Below are 19,533 nucleotides of genomic sequence, written 5' to 3' on the forward strand. Positions count from 1 at the left end.
CAATACAACCGGAGGCATGTGAGAAATACTTACGTTCTCATGAGAAGGACCGGTCTCAGGAAGGCCAACACACGGTGGTATTTGTAGAGCCGGTGCCTTGCTCCGGAACCACTAGCTGCACTCTTCTCTGCACGCAGGTCCTTGTTGAAGCGGTCCTTCATGGAACGCCAACGTGTCCTTACTTTGTCCACTGTGAAATAACAATAAAATATAATGGTCAGAATAAGGACTTTTGGCCGTGCTCTCGTGACTGTGTGTGATGACAGAAACTACGAAAAGTTTCTTTCATCACACACAGTCAAGAGAGCATGGCCAAGGTCTGTTGCTTCACACTACCGTGCAATACTTACCAAATGCATTACGGACCCGTGGCGGGGAATTCTCCCAGCCATCCCACAACGCTTGGGCCACCTCACTCCACAAACGACGGAGAACACTATTGACGGCGTGCTGTTGATCCCGGCTGTCCCACAACGGGACTCGCTCCTGGACCAGACTGATCAGCAGGTCATTATCAATCCGGTCGTCGTCCCGTTGTGAAACCTAAAATTAAAAGAAAATCATTTAAGTTTGCTCAACCACATTTGGAAAAAATAAGACACGAAGATGAGAAAGGGCAGGAATATGAAAGACAACTTTCAGAAAAGGATGATACAAGAAAAATGTAAAGAAAAACAAGGGTACAGAAAGGAAGTTAAAAGAATATTACAATAAGGACAGTCTGCCTGGTATACATACCCGCTGCCGTCTTCCACCTGGACCTTGACTCCGCTGCTCAGTACCTCTCTGTCCCTCAGTTGAAGTGCTCTATAAAATAAAAAAAAAAAATTGCCTCATGTGTCGATGTGACAGTCAATACTTACCAAGCTGACGGACAAAAAACTTACCTCGCTCACGTGATCCACTTCTGATTGACGTGGCTGGAACTCCTCATCAGACGAGGAAACCGGAGAAGACATTCTGATGCGTGTTGAAAGAAAAAAATAGAAGAAATTAGGACATGTAGATCCAAAAAATTGAAAATGAATGCATTGGCTAGGATATACTCACATTGCTCTGTGTCTTGTCCAACAATGCGTCCGGGCAGGGTGCTGTCTTTTTTGGAGTCTGATGAGAAGTGACCAGAAACTTCCCCCAACCTTCCTTTTATAACCCTGCTGCTATGGGGGAGGCTTATCAGTGTCTAGACATCCTTATCTACAGTTAATTCAATAGTGCAAAAAAAAACGCATGCGTCAAAAAAACGCATGCAAACGCATGTCCAAAAAAACGCATGCGTCCCCATTGACTCCAATGCATTTTTTTGTAAAAAAAAAAACGCATGTAAACGCATGCGTTTTTTTGGGTAAAAAAAACGCCCCTCAAAATACTACAAGTTGCATTTTATAAAATGAACGCATGCAGTAAAAAAACGCATGCGTTCACAAACGCGTGCAAACGCGTACACCTAAAAACACATGCGTTTTCAATGTTAAATATAGGGGAAAAAAAAGCATGCGTTTTTTTGGTAAAAAACGCTGCAGACAAAAACGCAAGTGTGAAACCACCCTTACATGTTTTTTTGGCATGTTTGATGTGTGGGCCCTAGTGGTGAACGAGTGTGTTCGGAAAAGGTGTTATATGAGCACGCTCGTGTCCTAATCAAGAATTTTCAGCGTGCTTAAAAAAAAATGCTCGAGTTGCCATGGCTGCATATCTCGCGGCTGTTCGACTGTCACAACATATGCAGAGACTGCTTGTTTGTTAGAGTATCCCTTCATGTGTTGTGGATGTCGAACAGCCACGAGACATGCAGCCACGGTGACTTCGAGTACGCCGAAAATACTTGATTAGGACCCAGGCATGCTCGTATAACACCTTATCTGAGCATGCTCACTTATCACAAGGGCCCATACATCAGACAAACATGTTGGTGGGGGGCAGGAACAACTTTTACACCAAGGACCATCGGACTTTAGTTACCCTACTGAATGTAAGCCACTAAAATAATGTGAAAATGACTTTTGGTGCTTGGGTAGCTGTTACCCTCGACTGTCGCCCTCATAATTTATTGATTACACTGCCAGCATGTGAGTGATATACAATTTTGGGCAAAACCTTTTAATTTCTCACGCATAATCTTGTTATAATCGTGTTCACTTGCAGTCACCTACTATACAAATACAATTATTTTTTTCAATTATCTTTTTGTTTAAATAGCAAGAAAATATAAGACCATTAAATATTGTAACTCAATAAATGTTGGTGTTGTAATCAATGCATCATAACAAAGCAAATAAGTTCTATGATTGTGTCTCTGAATTTGGAAAATGTTATGTGTACCAAGACATAGAAATTACGGAGTAAGTATTGATTTACTAGATGGATTGTTGAAGAGACTAGTAATATTGCATCAATTGGAAAATATAGCAGGTGTGAAGTAGTTGAAGAGTGTAGTTTGTGACATTTAGCAAATAAATGACAAAAATGTCCCCAAGTAACTTGTAATCTAATTTATCAAAGGGAAAAATATCTTAATACACAGAAACCTAAATAAAACCAGTAAGTTTAGGCAGAAGTCTTGATAGTCACATGGACACTCAACGCAGGAAAAACATACAAGCCACATGCATATAAGAGATTCACTTAGAGGGTGAGCCCCAACAGGGACAATAATTTCTGCAAATCACTGTGAAATCAGTGACGCTATATAAGTGAATAAAAAAATAAAAAATAAAATGCAGTTCTCAATGCTATCTTGTAATTCATTCTACCACCACTAGGGGGAGCTTACTGCACATGAATTTATTAATGAGTTCAGTGAAAGCTGTAAATTCCCTTTGAAGTGAGCTCCCCTAGTGGCAGCTGCCAGAATATAGAATAGATTTGTGCTACACTAGAAAAAGAAGCTCAATGATTCAGATCTTTTTACATACACTTCTGTGAAAAAGTGTTTGCCCCTTCCTGATTTCTTTTTCTTTTGCACATTTGTCACACTTAAATGTTTCAGATCAACAAACAAATTTGAATATTAGACAAAGATAACACAAGTAAACACAAAATGCAATTTTTAAATGATGGTCTTTATTATTAAGGGAAAAAGAAATCCAAACCTACCTGGCTGTGTGTGAAAAAGTGATTGCCACCTAAATATAATAACTGGTTGGACCACCCTTAGCATCAACAACTGCAATCAAGCTTGTGCAATAACTGGCAATGATTCTTTTACAACGCTCTGGAGAAATTTTGCCCCACTCACCTTTGCAGAATTGTTGTAATTCAGCAACGTTGGAGGGTTTCTGAGCATGAACTGCCATTTTAAGGCCTGGCATCTCAATCGGATTAAGGTCAGGACTTTGACTGGTCAACTCCAAAGTCTTAATTTTGCTTTTCTTGAGAAGTCGACTTGCTGGTGTGTTTTGGATCATTGTTCTGTTGCATAACCCAAGAGGGCTACAGCTTAAGGTCATGAACAGATGGCCGCATATTCTCTTCAGGATTTGTTGGCAGACAGCAGAATTCATGGTTCCATTTACTACAGCAAGTCTTCCAGGCCCTGAAGCAGCAAAACAGCCCAGACCATCACAATACTACCACCATATTTTACTGTTGGTATGATGTTCCTTTCCTGAAATGCTGTGTTACTTCTATTCCAGATGTAATGGAATATACATCGTCCATTGTCTCGTCAGTCCACAGAGTATTCTCCCAAAAATCTTGGGGATCATCAAGATGTTTTCTGGCAAAACTGAGGCTGGCCTTTATGTTCTTATTGCTCAGCAGTGGTTTTCACCTTGGAACTCTGCCAAGTCTCTTTCTTATTGTGGAGTCATAAACACTTGGCAAGTGAGGTATGATGCTAGTCACTTCTCGTGGCCAAGCCGTGAGTCAGAATGGTCATGGAGTCCAAGGTCAGAATCCAGGAGGGTACGTCATAAACAGAAGGAAGGGACAAAAGCGTGGTCAGGTAGTGTTCTGAGGTCAGAATACCATGAGAATAATGGATCAGAGCAGAAGGGGTTAAACAGACAGATGGTCAGAACAAAGGGCAAAGTCAGGGAGTAAAAGCTCACGCATACAGAACGCAAGGCACAGGAGAACAAACCTCACTAGCTGAATGTACGTCTGGGAGAAACAGCTCAGTTAAGTAGCATGGCAATCACCCGGAATAATGAACACTTAGAGACAGTCGACGCCTCTCAGATTGGATATTCGAGTTGTCAATCAACACACTGACAGCTCAGCACGCCCCTGTACCAGATTGGATGGCCAAGCTGTCATTCAAAGTACTGACAGCTTCAACATGTCCCTGTACCGAACTGGTTGGTTAAACTGTCAGTTGTTGCATTCCAGACACACTGACAGGTGGAACCGTGACATGAGGTTTCAATTCTTTGGATGTTGTTGTGCGGTCTTTAGTGAACTCTTGGATGAGTCGTTGCTGCACTCTCGCTGGAATCCCAAAGATTGAGAAATTACTTTATAAAGTTTTCCAAAATGATGAGATCTCAATTACTTTGTTTCTCATTTGTTCCAGAATTTTTTTGGATCGCGGCATGACATGACTTCACTTTGTCAGGAGGGTCCTATTTAAGTGATTTCTTGTTTGAGAACAGGTGTGACAGTAATCAGGCCTGTGTGGTTGGCTGGGGAATTTGAACTCAGCTTCCCAAGATGTGCTACACCACAGTTAATGTGGTTTAAAGGGGGGGGGAGGGGTGTTGATCACTATTTCACACAGGACCCTCTAAGTTTGGATTTATTTTTCCTTTAATAAAAAAGACCTTCATTTGAAAACTGCAGTTTGTGTTTACTTGTGTTATATTTGTCTAATAATTAAATTTGTTTGGTGATCTGAAACATTTAAGTGTGACAAACGTGCAAAAAAAGGAGGAAATAAATAAGGGGACAAATACTTTTTGACACAACTATATATGAAAAAATATGTGCCCCAAATTTTATAAAAATTCTGGACCTATAAACAAAAAATGATTTATGGGTTTACATTACTGTTACTTTCCAAAAACACCACAAACCACCGTTCCATTTTAAACAATAAAATACTAAATATAATACTCAGGGGAGTAACTAGAATCTGATGGGCCCAATGCAAAATTGAACCCCCACCTGCATGTTTGCCTGATGTATGGGCCCTTATAGCATTTCAGATCCAGTGAAGACATGCGTGTTCGCTCTCTCATGTAACAGTGTCCACCATTCTGTAATATTGTCCCCGATTTTAGCCCCTTTTTCCTGCCCCCCTCCTGTAATAATGTCCGCCATCCTGTGCCCCTTTCAGGCATAATTTCCTCCATCATGGGCCTTGTCCTGGTACAATGTCCCCAATCTTGGGCCCCTTCCAGGAATAATTGTCCCACATCCTGGCATAACATTTCCATCCTAAGCCCCTTCCTTTCCTTGTATAATCTCCTCCATCCTTGGCCCCTGCCTGATTTAATGCCTCCCTTTGCTAGTATAATGTTCTCCATCTTGGGCCCCTTAAAGTAATAGATGTCCTCCATCCTGATAGGTCTCCCATCTACTTACTCATATACCGCCCAACATTCACAGCACCATCATTTATCATAGGCATAAAGTATGATAAGTGTATGTGCAGCGCCCCAGAGTCCTGGTCATTGCAGTAATGTCGCTCTGCCACTAAGGGGAGTGATGTTATGTCTGATTGCACTAAAGGAGTTCACCTGACCAGGTATCACAGTCACACATTACACTTCACACTCTGGTCACCAGGGGGAGCAAAAGGCACTATGTATTAGGCCACTCCTCACACTGGTAAAACTGGGGGTTGGATAGTAAGTTAGAACAGAAAGCAGCCTGGGAGAGCTCCAGGGAGGACCTGTCAGGGGTGGGTTCCTGTCAGGTACCTAGCAGAAAGAGAGAACATGACGGAGCCGCGCCTGCACTACCTTGCAGCGGCATCCTAAGAAAGGACACGAAGCGAAGGATATTGTGGAGAAGTGAGAAACGAGATCACAGCACAAAGGAGAGCCAGTAGGAGTAAAAGTAATAAAATATAATATATAAAAGCCAAAGAGCATATGGTATTAAAAAAGAAGCCTTTATTTAGATTTTGGCAAATGGCACTGTCACATGTGCCTGTACTTGAAGGGTGATTAAAACATAATAAATATCAGGACGGACAATAATACATATAGATCAGTGTTAGGACAAGGGATGTAAAACCTATATACCCACAAGTGGAGATATAAAGAATATATATATATATGTAGTAGTACCTCATAAATACACAATTATAAGAAAAAAAAGGTGCAATAGTGCTATGTGTGCAACACAATAATTATATAATACCAACACTATGTGTTTGATGTAAAAAAGTGCAACCGTGCTTATATAACCGCCAATTAATCAATTAATAACAAAGACAGTAAGGTATCAAGAAAATTAGAAGTAAAACTTATATGTGTAAGTAATTTAATACCCCATATATATAATATTTTAAAGTGGTAGACCGTGAAGGGAAATAATGCCAAAAAGGATATAAAACACAAAAGTGTACCATGAATGTATAAGTGAATATGAGGGGAAAATGTGGGCTAATAACAAAGGCAATATGCCACTTGCGGAGTGTAATATAGGGCTGAAGGAAAGGTGGGGGCAATAAGGTGAAAAGTTGTGGGCTAATGATAAGGATAATACACCACTGTCCTAAGAGCAACAAGCCATATATAACGCGGGGTAATAAATGGTAAAATACCTGATAGCTGGTAATGTCCGTCCCTCAAGTACAGCGCACCCCGGAGCGCGTTTCGGAATTAATCCTTCGTCGCATGCAGCTATCAATAGATGTGGAGTGCGCATGTCACTTGACATCATTCGGCGGATTTCCGCCCACATATGCGCTTCACTATGACGGCTGCAGTGGTGGCATATCTTTGGTGTCAGCGTGCGTGCGCCGTTTACCGACTACACTTCCGGTTTTCCGGATATATAAACTGAAGAGACTGATGCCTTGTTAACCCCTTTTGTAAAAGCTGAAACGTGAAACGCGCGTTGGGGCTGTGGAGCGAGGTGGGGACATTCCCCTGACTATAATAGTTAAGCATATATCTTTGGAATTTTTTTTAAACTACTTTGGGGCTTATCCGGCCTATACTTTACCGATGCACTGTGAGTTTCCCCTGATTGTTAAAAGATAGCGGGCCTTTGTATAGATTTGATGTTATATATTAGCTTCCCTGGGGTGCACTGCGCTGTCCTCCCCGGGTCTCTGCTTATCTTCAGATTTCCTCCGTTCAAATCTCTTGATGCATTTAGTATGTATATGTAAATTTGGAATACTTCTTATGTGATTTTTTCAATAAATTAACTTTTTATACATTATGTTGTTTGGGACATTTTTGCTCTATTTTTCTTTGTTTTTATCAATGAAGTATTGGCAGATTTTAGGTGTGCTCATCAATATTGTATTTTTTTTTTCTTTTCCTTGTTGCCTACTATTGATGCATGATGCAGCATCCTGTAGTTATACATAGGCTGTGCACCCATTCTCTATATATCTTCCAGAAATATATGTCCCTTGTCCTGGTATAATGCTCCTCCCATACTGGGCCCCTTTCTGATATAATGTCCCCAAAACTGAGCCTCCTCCAGTAATATATGTCCCCCTTCATGGTTTAATGTCTCCCATCCTGGGCCTCTTCCAGTTATACATGTCTACTATCCTGATATAATGCCCCTCTATTCAGGGCCCTAAGATAGAAAGAAGTTCAGGAGCCAACTGGGGAACTGATCATGAACTTTTCAGAGGAAACATTAGAGCCAAGGTGTGCAAACAGACTAGACAACAGGTTGTTTACAACTTCAATTTGACCAATGTACCTGACATATTTGGTACATTGGTAGTAGTTTGCACAACCTATTTATAGCAATGGACACGGATGAAAGAAAGCCCGAGGAATTATGGACGCACAAAGACTATTAATACTGAAGAAGACAGAAAATCAATAAACAAGAGGCCAAAGAAACCCCTGCAGCCATAGTTAACAGTAGAGACCCTAAAGATCATTAAAGAAAGACAAATGGCAACAGCAAAAGGTAACAAGCAGGATGCAGACAGCATCAGTTAAAGACTAAAGAGAGTCATTCGAGCAAAGAAATTTACTACTAAAAGATATGTACAGAGATAGAAAGCGAACATCTGAAGGGCAAGACCAGAAAAGCAGACCAAAAGATCAAAGACATAAGACCAAAGTTTCAGCCAAGAGTGGTAATGTTGAAAGACGCCATTGGGAACAAATTAACTGAGCCAGAATAGATCAAGGACAGATGGAAAGAATACATAGAGCACCCCTACAAGAATGAGTCAATGATACCGTAAGAAACTGAGACTGGAAATTATAGCGAACCGAAATCTTGAAAGACAAAGTTGTTGCTGTGATAGAGCTTCTGTAAAAAAACAAAGCGCCTGGAAGTGACAATATTCCAATAGAGCTAATAAAGTCTTCTGAAGCAGCAGTTCATGCCTGTGTCAACAGTTATGGACAACTGGTAAATGGCCAAGAAACTGGACAAGATCCGTGTTTATCCCTATTCCAAAGAAGAATCAACGCATTCAAAATTTGGTGCTGGAGAAGGATGCTCAATACCATGGATGGCAAGGAGAACAATGAAATCACTTTTGGAACAAATCAAACCAGACATGTCATTCGAAGCAAGCTGCGACTTGCCTACTTTGGACACATCATAAGAATAGAGCAATCACTGGAGGACATCATGGTCGGAAGAACAGAAAGAACATGGCGAAGAGGAAGACTAGCAACTCGATGGCTTGATACAATCAAGAAATGGCAGAGAAGACCCTGATGGACCTATTATTATTATTATTATTATTTATGATTATAGCGCCATTTATTCCATGGCGCTTTACATGTGAGGAGGGGTATACATAATAAAAACAGGTACAATAATCTTGAACAATACAAGTCACAACTGGTACAGGAGGAGTGAGGACCCTGCCCGTGAGGGCTCACAATCTACAATCTATCTAGGCTTATACAAGTTTGATCTTCCTAGAGTGCGTTCATCCATCAAGTCACCATGGCTCGAGATTGAGCTGAAGGCAGTTAATAAAAAAGAATCCAGTACCTTGCCTGATTTAATGTCCCTCATCTTGGGGAAATTCAACTTTTATCTACATAGAACATGAGGTACATGCATCAGCTTCTTAACAGAGCATAACAGGAAGTCTGAAGGACCTTTTACCAGAGAGAAAGTGAAACCAAAGTACAACAAGTATATGCATTACATTCAACAAAGCATATAACAGTAACAACATCGCCATCTACTGTCAGAAAAGTGTAATCTCCTCCTGCACACAAATAAGTCTGTATCTGTTGCATATCTGCCAACACCCTTTCTCAACAGTAAGGATGTTAGGTGTCGAGCTCCCGCCGCTGCACAGGGGTAATCTCGAACCATGTCTGCTGCGGTCTTCCAAGGATCCGCTTTGCTTTTTTGAAAATGTTCATTTATGAGTACTTCTGTGATTTTATCATTCTATGCTTTAGCGGCTTGTTTTAAACCATTTATACTTTTCCGTAGCTTACAAACTATGTTTGGTTTCCTTTTATCCTTGAATCCTCATGCATTGTTCCATGTAAATGTCTTCTGTTCAGAAATGTTTACAGCCAGATGTTTCAATTGCATTTGTTTCATTGCTGTAAAGTTCTGATTCTGGTGAGCTTGACAATTGGAGCAAATGTCTCATCATAGTCTTCTCCATATTTCTGAGAATACCCTTTAGCTACGAGTCTTGCTATGAATCAATCAGCTGTGCCGTATGCTTGGTATTTTACATCCATTTACATCCTATAGCCTTTTTTTTCTTTTGGTAGTTCTGTCAGTGTCCATGTCTTTGAATCATGCATGGGTTTTATTTCTTTTTCAGCAGCCTTTATCCATTTGTTGACCTCTTCTTCTGAAATTGAGATATGTCCTCCCAAGATGTACGTTCATAAATTTTATTTGTTCTTGCCTCGTATGAAAGACGTTGAGGTGGTCTTCCCTTGTTTTCTCTTATTGAGCATCTTGGTTCTGTGTCTGTATGGAGCTGTATCTCTTGACTTTCAGTTTTTTGATTTTCATCGATCTCCACTTCTTTCTCATCAGATGTTCCTGCAGTTACATCACTGTCGTTTCTCTCATTTTTCATTTCCAGTGATGTCGTTATGTCACCATTTAGATCTTCAGCGAATGTTACACTGTTACTCACTGTGATTCTGTCTGTCTTGGGATCTAGGATTCTGTATCCTTTGCAATTGTAACTATATTCTTAAAATATTTCTTCAATGGCTCTGTTTTGAAGTTTGGAACATTTTTCTTCTGGAATAAACACAAAAACTTTGCAACCAAAAACTCTTAAATGATTCACACTTGGTTTCTTACTGTGCCACAGTTCATATGTTTTTTTCAGTTTTCTTGAAAAAAGTCTGTTTTGCAGATAAATAGATGTCATTGCTGCTTCACCCGAATATTTCTCTGGTAATTTGGAGTATGTTAGCATATACCGTATCATTTCAGTCAGAGTTCTGTTTTTCCTTTCTGCTACCCTTTCTGTTCAAGTGTGTATGGAACAGTCTTTTGATGCTCTATTTCATTCTGTCTAAAGTAGTTTTCTATTTCTTGTCCTGTAAATTCACCTCCATTATAACTTCTGATGATGATTGGCTTCCTCTTAAAATTGTTATTTGACTTTGTCACAGTCTTCAAATTTTTCAAAAATGTCACTTTTGTTCTTTATCAAGTATGTGACTGTGTATCTTGAGTAGTCATCTACGAAGGTCACCATTTATCTATTACCTCCTGATGTGGTCACTTTCATGAGTACACATACATCAGTGTGTACCAAGTCAAGTGGTCTTGTGTTTTTTGTCTCACTCTCTTTAGGTATAGATAGTCTTGTAGCTTTAGATTTTATACAACATTCACATTTTTGTGAACAAGGAGTACATAAGGAGCATAAGGTAGTCAGAAAAGGTAACAATACTTTATTAAATTACATGTAAAAATGCAACATGCATATAGCAACCAAACAATAGTACAAAGATATATATATATATATATATAAAGTGCTCAAGGATGGTTAAAACAAAAACAGCTTCCATTTTGGGATGTTCCCCTTTTTGTTATGGTTTTAATTATTGTTTTTATCTCACTTTATTACCTTTGTATGTTTTTTAGCCATATTCACCTAGGGATTGAGTCACTGGCATCCACCATATACTCTGTGATCATTATTTACCGGGATGGACCTCCCTCTTAAAACATCTTGAGGACGTCTTCTCTTCATCTATTCTTTTTAACAGATACCGATTATGAAAGTGTGTGCGGCATATCTTGCTTGGACTATACCATCTTATTGATTTATACGCCAGAGTATATTTGCCGCTCGTATATGTAATGTCACCATCTCTTTGCATTTTGTTTTATGTGACAGTCATGGGGCTGTTGTACTGGCATATATTGCCTTAATTATATCATTTGTATCTACTTATACTTGTGGTTCTAATATATTGACATGTTGGCATTTATCTCCTGTTCATATCAGGTATCTGTTATATCTTTATATGTGGGAGGCCCCTTTTAATTCAGTAACCGGTTTACCGCGGTAGTGCGCATGCGTCGTGTTCCTTCCCCTGTTCCCCGTCGCAGCGGCGTCTTTTTTGCATCGCGCGTGCGTCCTGGATTTTTTCCAGGCGCTCCCGCGGTGCATGACGCCTTCTGCGAAGTGGCACTTGGCATCGAGCACGCGCATGCGCCGCACACGCCGCGGTTATTGGTTGGTCATGTAGCATGTGACCGATCACATGGTGGTGTGCCGGCCTTATTTAAAAACCGCCTGACTCATCCAGCATCATCCCCTTGATAAAGCTAATCAATTTGTGGGCGAAACGCGCGTCTGGGGTTACATTGGTGGATCCCACACGGTGTGCCCTGCCTCGGTGCCTTGTTTTGGTAAGTGCTGCTACGTTAGGCTTTTAATACTCTTTTTGCCACTGGGCTTCACTTATACACTGGTGCAATCATTTATGTGCACCTGAAGCAGCACACTCAAATTATATGCTTGCACATTGGCCCTATTGGCGGTGCACACCGGGGGATGTCCACTCATGTTTTTGTTTTAACCATCCTTGAGCACTTTATATATATATATATATATATATATATATATATATATATCTTTGTACTATTGTTTGATTACTATATGCATGTTGCATTTTTACATGTACCGTATATACTCTAGTATAAGCCGACCCGAGTATAAGCCGACCCCCCTAATTTTGCCACAAAAAACTGGGAAAACTTATTGACTCGAGTATAAGCCTAGGGTGGAAAATGCAGCAGCTACCGGTGAATTTCAAAAATAAAAATAGATGCTCCATACCATTCATTATGGCCCCATAGCTGTGCCATATAGTGCTCTGCACCGTTCATTATTGCCCCATAGCTGTGCCATATAGTGCTCTGCACAGTTCATTATTGCCTCATAGTTGTGCCATATAGTGCTCGGCACCGTTCATTATTGTCCCATAGCTGTGCGATATAGTGCTCTGCACCGTTCATTTTTGCCCCATATCTGTGCCATATAGTGCTCTGCACCGTTCATTCTTGCCCCATAGCTGTGCCATATAGTGCTCTGCACTGTTCATTCTTGCCCCATAGCTCTGCCATATAGTGCTCTGCACCGTTCATTATTGCCCCATACCTGTCATGATCCCAATGGCAGGGGATCACAAAAGGACAAGCACAAAAAACAAAACAAGCTCTAGGGTGATGGAAACTGAGCTGACCGCGATCCTGAACCTAACAACAACTAGCTGTAGCCGGGGAACGTGCCTACGATGATTCCTAGACGTCTCGCGCCAGCCGAAGGACTAACTTCCCCTATTAGAAGAAACACAGACCTCTCTTGCCTCCAGAGAAACACCCCAAAGAAATAGCAGCCCCCCACATGTAATGACGGTGAAATGAGAGGAAAGCACATACGTAGTTATGAAAACAGATTCAGCAAAATGAGGCCCGCTAAAGCTAGATAGCAGAGGATACAAAAGTGAACTGCGCGGTCAGCGAAAAACCCTACAAAAAACCATCCTGAAATTACTTGAACTCATGTGCCAACTCATGGAACATGAGGAGTAATATCAGCCCACTAGAGCAACCAGCAAAAAGGAATCACATATCTGCAAGCTGGACTAAGACAAAAATTAAGCAAAACGTGGAACAGGAAAATCAAAAACTTAGCTTGTCCTGAAGATTACAGAAGCGGGAAGCAGAGGTAACAAGACACACTGATTACATTGATAGCCGGCGAGGAAATGACAAGAAAGCCAGGTTAAATAGGAAACTCCCATATCCTGATAGAACAGGTGGACACCAGAGACCGCAGAAAACACAAGTCACCCAGTACCATCTGTAACCACCAGAGGGAGCCCAAAAACAGAATCCACAACAGTACCCCCCCCTTGAGGAGGGGTCACCGAACCCTCACGAGAACCACCAGGGCGACCAGGATGAGCCCTATGAAATGCACGGACCAAATCAGCAGCATGAACATCAGAGGCAACCACCCAAGAATTATCCTCCTGACCATAACCCTTCCACTTGACCAAATATTGGAGTTTCCGTCTGGAAACACGAGAATCCAAGATCTTCTCCACAACATACTCCAATTCTCCTTCCACCAGCACCGGAGCAGGAGGTTCAAGCGAAGGAACAACAGGTACCTCATACCTCCGCAACAACGACCGATGGAACACATTATGAATAGCAAACGATGCCGGGAGATCCAAACGAAACGACACAGGGTTAAGATTTTCCAAGATCCTATAGGGACCGATGAACCGAGGCTTGAACTTAGGAGAAGAGACCTTCATAGGAACAAAACGAGAAGACAACCACACCAAGTCCCCAACATGAAGTCGAGGACCCACGCGGCGACGGAGATTAGCAAACTGCTGAGCCCTCTCCTGGGACAACTTCAAATTGTCCACCACATGACTCCAAATCTGATGCAATCTATCCACCACCATGTCCACTCCAGGACAATCAGAAGGCTCCACCTGACCAGAGGAAAAACGAGGATGAAACCCCGAATTACAAAAGAAAGGAGAAACCAAGGTAGCAGAACTAGCCCGATTATTAAGGGCAAATTCGGCAAGCGGCAAAAAGGTAACCCAGTCATCTTGATCAGCAGAAACAAAACACCTTAAATAAGTTTCCAAGGTCTGATTAGTTCGTTCCGTCTGGCCATTCGTCTGAGGATGGAATGCAGACGAAAAGGACAAATCAATGCCCATCTTAGCACAGAACGTCCGCCAAAATCTAGACACAAACTGGGATCCCCTGTCAGAAACGATGTTCTCCGGAATCCCATGCAAACGAACCACGTTCTGAAAAAACAGAGGGACCAACTCAGAGGAGGAAGGTAACTTAGGCAAGGGTACCAGATGAACCATCTTAGAAAAGCGGTCACACACAACCCAGATGACGGACATTTTTTGAGAGACAGGGAGATCCGAAATAAAGTCCATGGAAATGTGCGTCCAAGGCCTCTTCGGGATAGGCAAAGGTGACAACAATCCACTGGCCCGAGAACAGCAAGGCTTAGCCCGAGCGCAAACTTCACAAGACTGCACAAAAGAACGCACATCCCTCGACAAGGAAGGCCACCAAAAAGACCTGGCCACCAAGTCTCTAGTACCAAATATTCCAGGATGACCTGCCAACACAGAAGAATGGACCTCGGAGATGACTCTACTGGTCCAATTATCCGGAACAAACAGTCTTTCAGGCGGACAACGATCAGGTTTATCCGCCTGAAACTCCTGCAAAGCACGTCGCAAGTCTGGGGAGACAGCCGACAAAATCACCCCATCCCTAAGGATACCAGTGGGCTCAGAATTTCCAGGGGAGTCAGGCACAAAACTCCTAGAAAGAGCATCCGCCTTCACATTCTTTGAACCTGGCAGGTATGAAACCACAAAATCGAAACGGGAGAAAAACAGTGACCAACGAGCCTGTCTAGGATTCAGACGCTTGGCAGACTCAAGGTAAATCAGATTTTTGTGATCAGTCAAGACCACCACACGATGTCTAGCACCCTCAAGCCAATGACGCCACTCCTCAAATGCCCACTTCATGGCCAAAAGCTCCCGATTACCAACATCATAATTCCGCTCAGTGGGCGAAAACTTTCTAGAAAAGAACGCACATGGCTTCATCACTGAGCAATCGGAGCTTCTCTGCGACAAAACCGCCCCCGCTCCAATCTCGGAAGCATCAACCTCAACCCGAAAAGGAAGCGAAACATCTGGCTGACACAACACAGGAGCAGAAGAAAACCGGCGCTTAAGTTCCTGAAAGGCCTCCACAGCCGCAGGAGACCAATCAGCAACATCAGCACCCTTCTTAGTCAAATCCGTCAAAGGCTTAACAACACTAGAAAAATTAGTTATGAAACGACGATAAAAATTAGCAAAGCCCAAGAACTTCTGTAGACTCTTAAGAGATGTAGGCTGCGTCCAGTCACAAATAGCCTGAACCTTGACGGGATCCATCTCAATAGTAGAAGGGGAAAAAATATACCCCAAAAAAGAAATCTTCTGGACTCCAAAGAGACACTTTGAACCTTTTACAAACAAAGAATTGGCCCGCAGGACCTGAAACACCTTCCTGACCTGCTGAACATGGGACTCCCAGTCATCAGAAAAAACCAAAACATCATCCAAATACACAATCATAAATTTATCCAGATATTCACGGAAAATATCGTGCATAAAGGACTGGAAGACAGAAGGAGCATTTGAAAGTCCAAAAGGCATCACCAAATACTCAAAATGGCCCTCAGGCGTATTAAATGTGGTTTTCCACTCATCACCCTGCTTTATCCGCACAAGATTATACGCACCCCGAAGATCAATCTTAGTGAACCATTTAGCCCCCTTAATGCGAGCGAACAAATCAGTCAACAATGGCAAAGGATACTGATATTTGACTGTAATCTTATTCAAAAGACGGTAATCTATACAAGGCCTCAAGGAACCATCTTTTTTGGCCACGAAAAAAAAACCTGCTCCCAAAGGGGACGAAGATGGACGGATATGTCCCTTTTCCAAGCACAAAAAACAAAACAAGCTCTAGGGTGATGGAAACTGAGCTGACCGCGATCCTGAACCTAACAACAACTAGCTGTAGCCGGGGAACGTGCCTACGATGATTCCTAGACGTCTCGCGCCAGCCGAAGGACTAACTTCCCCTATTAGAAGAAACACAGACCTCTCTTGCCTCCAGAGAAACACCCCAAAGAAATAGCAGCCCCCCACATGTAATGACGGTGAAATGAGAGGAAAGCACATACGTAGTTATGAAAACAGATTCAGCAAAATGAGGCCCGCTAAAGCTAGATAGCAGAGGATACAAAAGTGAACTGCGCGGTCAGCGAAAAACCCTACAAAAAACCATCCTGAAATTACTTGAACTCATGTGCCAACTCATGGAACATGAGGAGTAATATCAGCCCACTAGAGCAACCAGCAAAAAGGAATCACATATCTGCAAGCTGGACTAAGACAAAAATTAAGCAAAACGTGGAACAGGAAAATCAAAAACTTAGCTTGTCCTGAAGATTACAGAAGCGGGAAGCAGAGGTAACAAGACACACTGATTACATTGATAGCCGGCGAGGAAATGACAAGAAAGCCAGGTTAAATAGGAAACTCCCATATCCTGATAGAACAGGTGGACACCAGAGACCGCAGAAAACACAAGTCACCCAGTACCATCTGTAACCACCAGAGGGAGCCCAAAAACAGAATCCACAACAGTACCCCCCCCTTGAGGAGGGGTCACCGAACCCTCACGAGAACCACCAGGGCGACCAGGATGAGCCCTATGAAATGCACGGACCAAATCAGCAGCATGAACATCAGAGGCAACCACCCAAGAATTATCCTCCTGACCATAACCCTTCCACTTGACCAAATATTGGAGTTTCCGTCTGAAAACACGAGAATCCAAGATCTTCTCCACAACATACTCCAATTCTCCTTCCACCAGCACCGGAGCAGGAGGTTCAAGCGAAGGAACAACAGGTACCTCATACCTCCGCAACAACGACCGATGGAACACATTATGAATAGCAAACGATGCCGGGAGATCCAAACGAAACGACACAGGGTTAAGAATTTCCAAGATCCTATAGGGACCGATGAACCGAGGCTTGAACTTAGGAGAAGAGACCTTCATAGGAACAAAACGAGAAGACAACCACACCAAGTCCCCAACATGAAGTCGAGGACCCACGCGGCGACGGCGATTAGCAAACTGCTGAGCCCTCTCCTGGGACAACTTCAAATTGTCCACCACATGACTCCAAATCTGATGCAATCTATCCACCACCATGTCCACTCCAGGACAATCAGAAGGCTCCACCTGACCAGAGGAAAAACGAGGATGAAACCCCGAATTACAAAAGAAAGGAGAAACCAAGGTAGCAGAACTAGCCCGATTATTAAGGGCAAATTCGGCAAGCGGCAAAAAGGTAACCCAGTCATCTTGATCAGCAGAAACAAAACACCTTAAATAAGTTTCCAAGGTCTGATTAGTTCGTTCCGTCTGGCCATTCGTCTGAGGATGGAATGCAGACGAAAAGGACAAATCAATGCCCATCTTAGCACAGAACGTCCGCCAAAATCTAGACACAAACTGGGATCCCCTGTCAGAAACGATGTTCTCCGGAATCCCATGCAAACGAACCACGTTCTGAAAAAACAGAGGGACCAACTCAGAGGAGGAAGGTAACTTAGGCAAGGGTACCAGATGAACCATCTTAGAAAAGCGGTCACACACAACCCAGATGACGGACATTTTTTGAGAGACAGGGAGATCCGAAATAAAGTCCATGGAAATGTGCGTCCAAGGCCTCTTCGGGATAGGCAAAGGTGACAACAATCCACTGGCCCGAGAACAGCAAGGCTTAGCCCGAGCGCAAACTTCACAAGACTGCACAAAAGAACGCACATCCCTCGACAAGGAAGGCCACCAAAAAGACCTGGCCACCAAGTCTCTAGTACCAAATATTCCAGGATGACCTGCCAACACAGAAGAATGGACCTCGGAGATGACTCTACTGGTCCAATTATCCGGAACAAACAGTCTTTCAGGCGGACAACGATCAGGTTTATCCGCCTGAAACTCCTGCAAAGCACGTCGCAAGTCTGGGGAGACAGCCGACAAAATCACCCCATCCCTAAGGATACCAGTGGGCTCAGAATTTCCAGGGGAGTCAGGCACAAAACTCCTAGAAAGAGCATCCGCCTTCACATTCTTTGAACCTGGCAGGTATGAAACCACAAAATCGAAACGGGAGAAAAACAGTGACCAACGAGCCTGTCTAGGATTCAGACGCTTGGCAGACTCAAGGTAAATCAGATTTTTGTGATCAGTCAAGACCACCACACGATGTCTAGCACCCTCAAGCCAATGACGCCACTCCTCAAATGCCCACTTCATGGCCAAAAGCTCCCGATTACCAACATCATAATTCCGCTCAGTGGGCGAAAACTTTCTAGAAAAGAACGCACATGGCTTCATCACTGAGCAATCGGAGCTTCTCTGCGACAAAACCGCCCCCGCTCCAATCTCGGAAGCATCAACCTCAACCCGAAAAGGAAGCGAAACATCTGGCTGACACAACACAGGAGCAGAAGAAAACCGGCGCTTAAGTTCCTGAAAGGCCTCCACAGCCGCAGGAGACCAATCAGCAACATCAGCACCCTTCTTAGTCAAATCCGTCAAAGGCTTAACAACACTAGAAAAATTAGTTATGAAACGACGATAAAAATTAGCAAAGCCCAAGAACTTCTGTAGACTCTTAAGAGATGTAGGCTGCGTCCAGTCACAAATAGCCTGAACCTTGACAGGATCCATCTCAATAGTAGAAGGGGAAAAAATATACCCCAAAAAAGAAATCTTCTGGACTCCAAAGAGACACTTTGAACCTTTTACAAACAAAGAATTGGCCCGCAGGACCTGAAACACCTTCCTGACCTGCTGAACATGGGACTCCCAGTCATCAGAAAAAACCAAAACATCATCCAAATAAACAATCATAAATTTATCCAGATATTCACGGAAAATATCGTGCATAAAGGACTGGAAGACAGAAGGAGCATTTGAAAGTCCAAAAGGCATCACCAAATACTCAAAATGGCCCTCAGGCGTATTAAATGTGGTTTTCCACTCATCACCCTGCTTTATCCGCACAAGATTATACGCACCCCGAAGATCAATCTTAGTGAACCATTTAGCCCCCTTAATGCGAGCGAACAAATCAGTCAACAATGGCAAAGGATACTGATATTTGACTGTAATCTTATTCAAAAGACGGTAATCTATACAAGGCCTCAAGGAACCATCTTTTTTGGCCACGAAAAAAAAACCTGCTCCCAAAGGGGACGAAGATGGACGGATATGTCCCTTTTCCAAGGACTCCTTAACATAATCCCGCATAGCAGT

This window comes from Ranitomeya imitator, chromosome 5, assembly GCF_032444005.1.
Source record: "Ranitomeya imitator isolate aRanImi1 chromosome 5, aRanImi1.pri, whole genome shotgun sequence".
Lineage (NCBI taxonomy): Eukaryota > Metazoa > Chordata > Amphibia > Anura > Dendrobatidae > Ranitomeya > Ranitomeya imitator.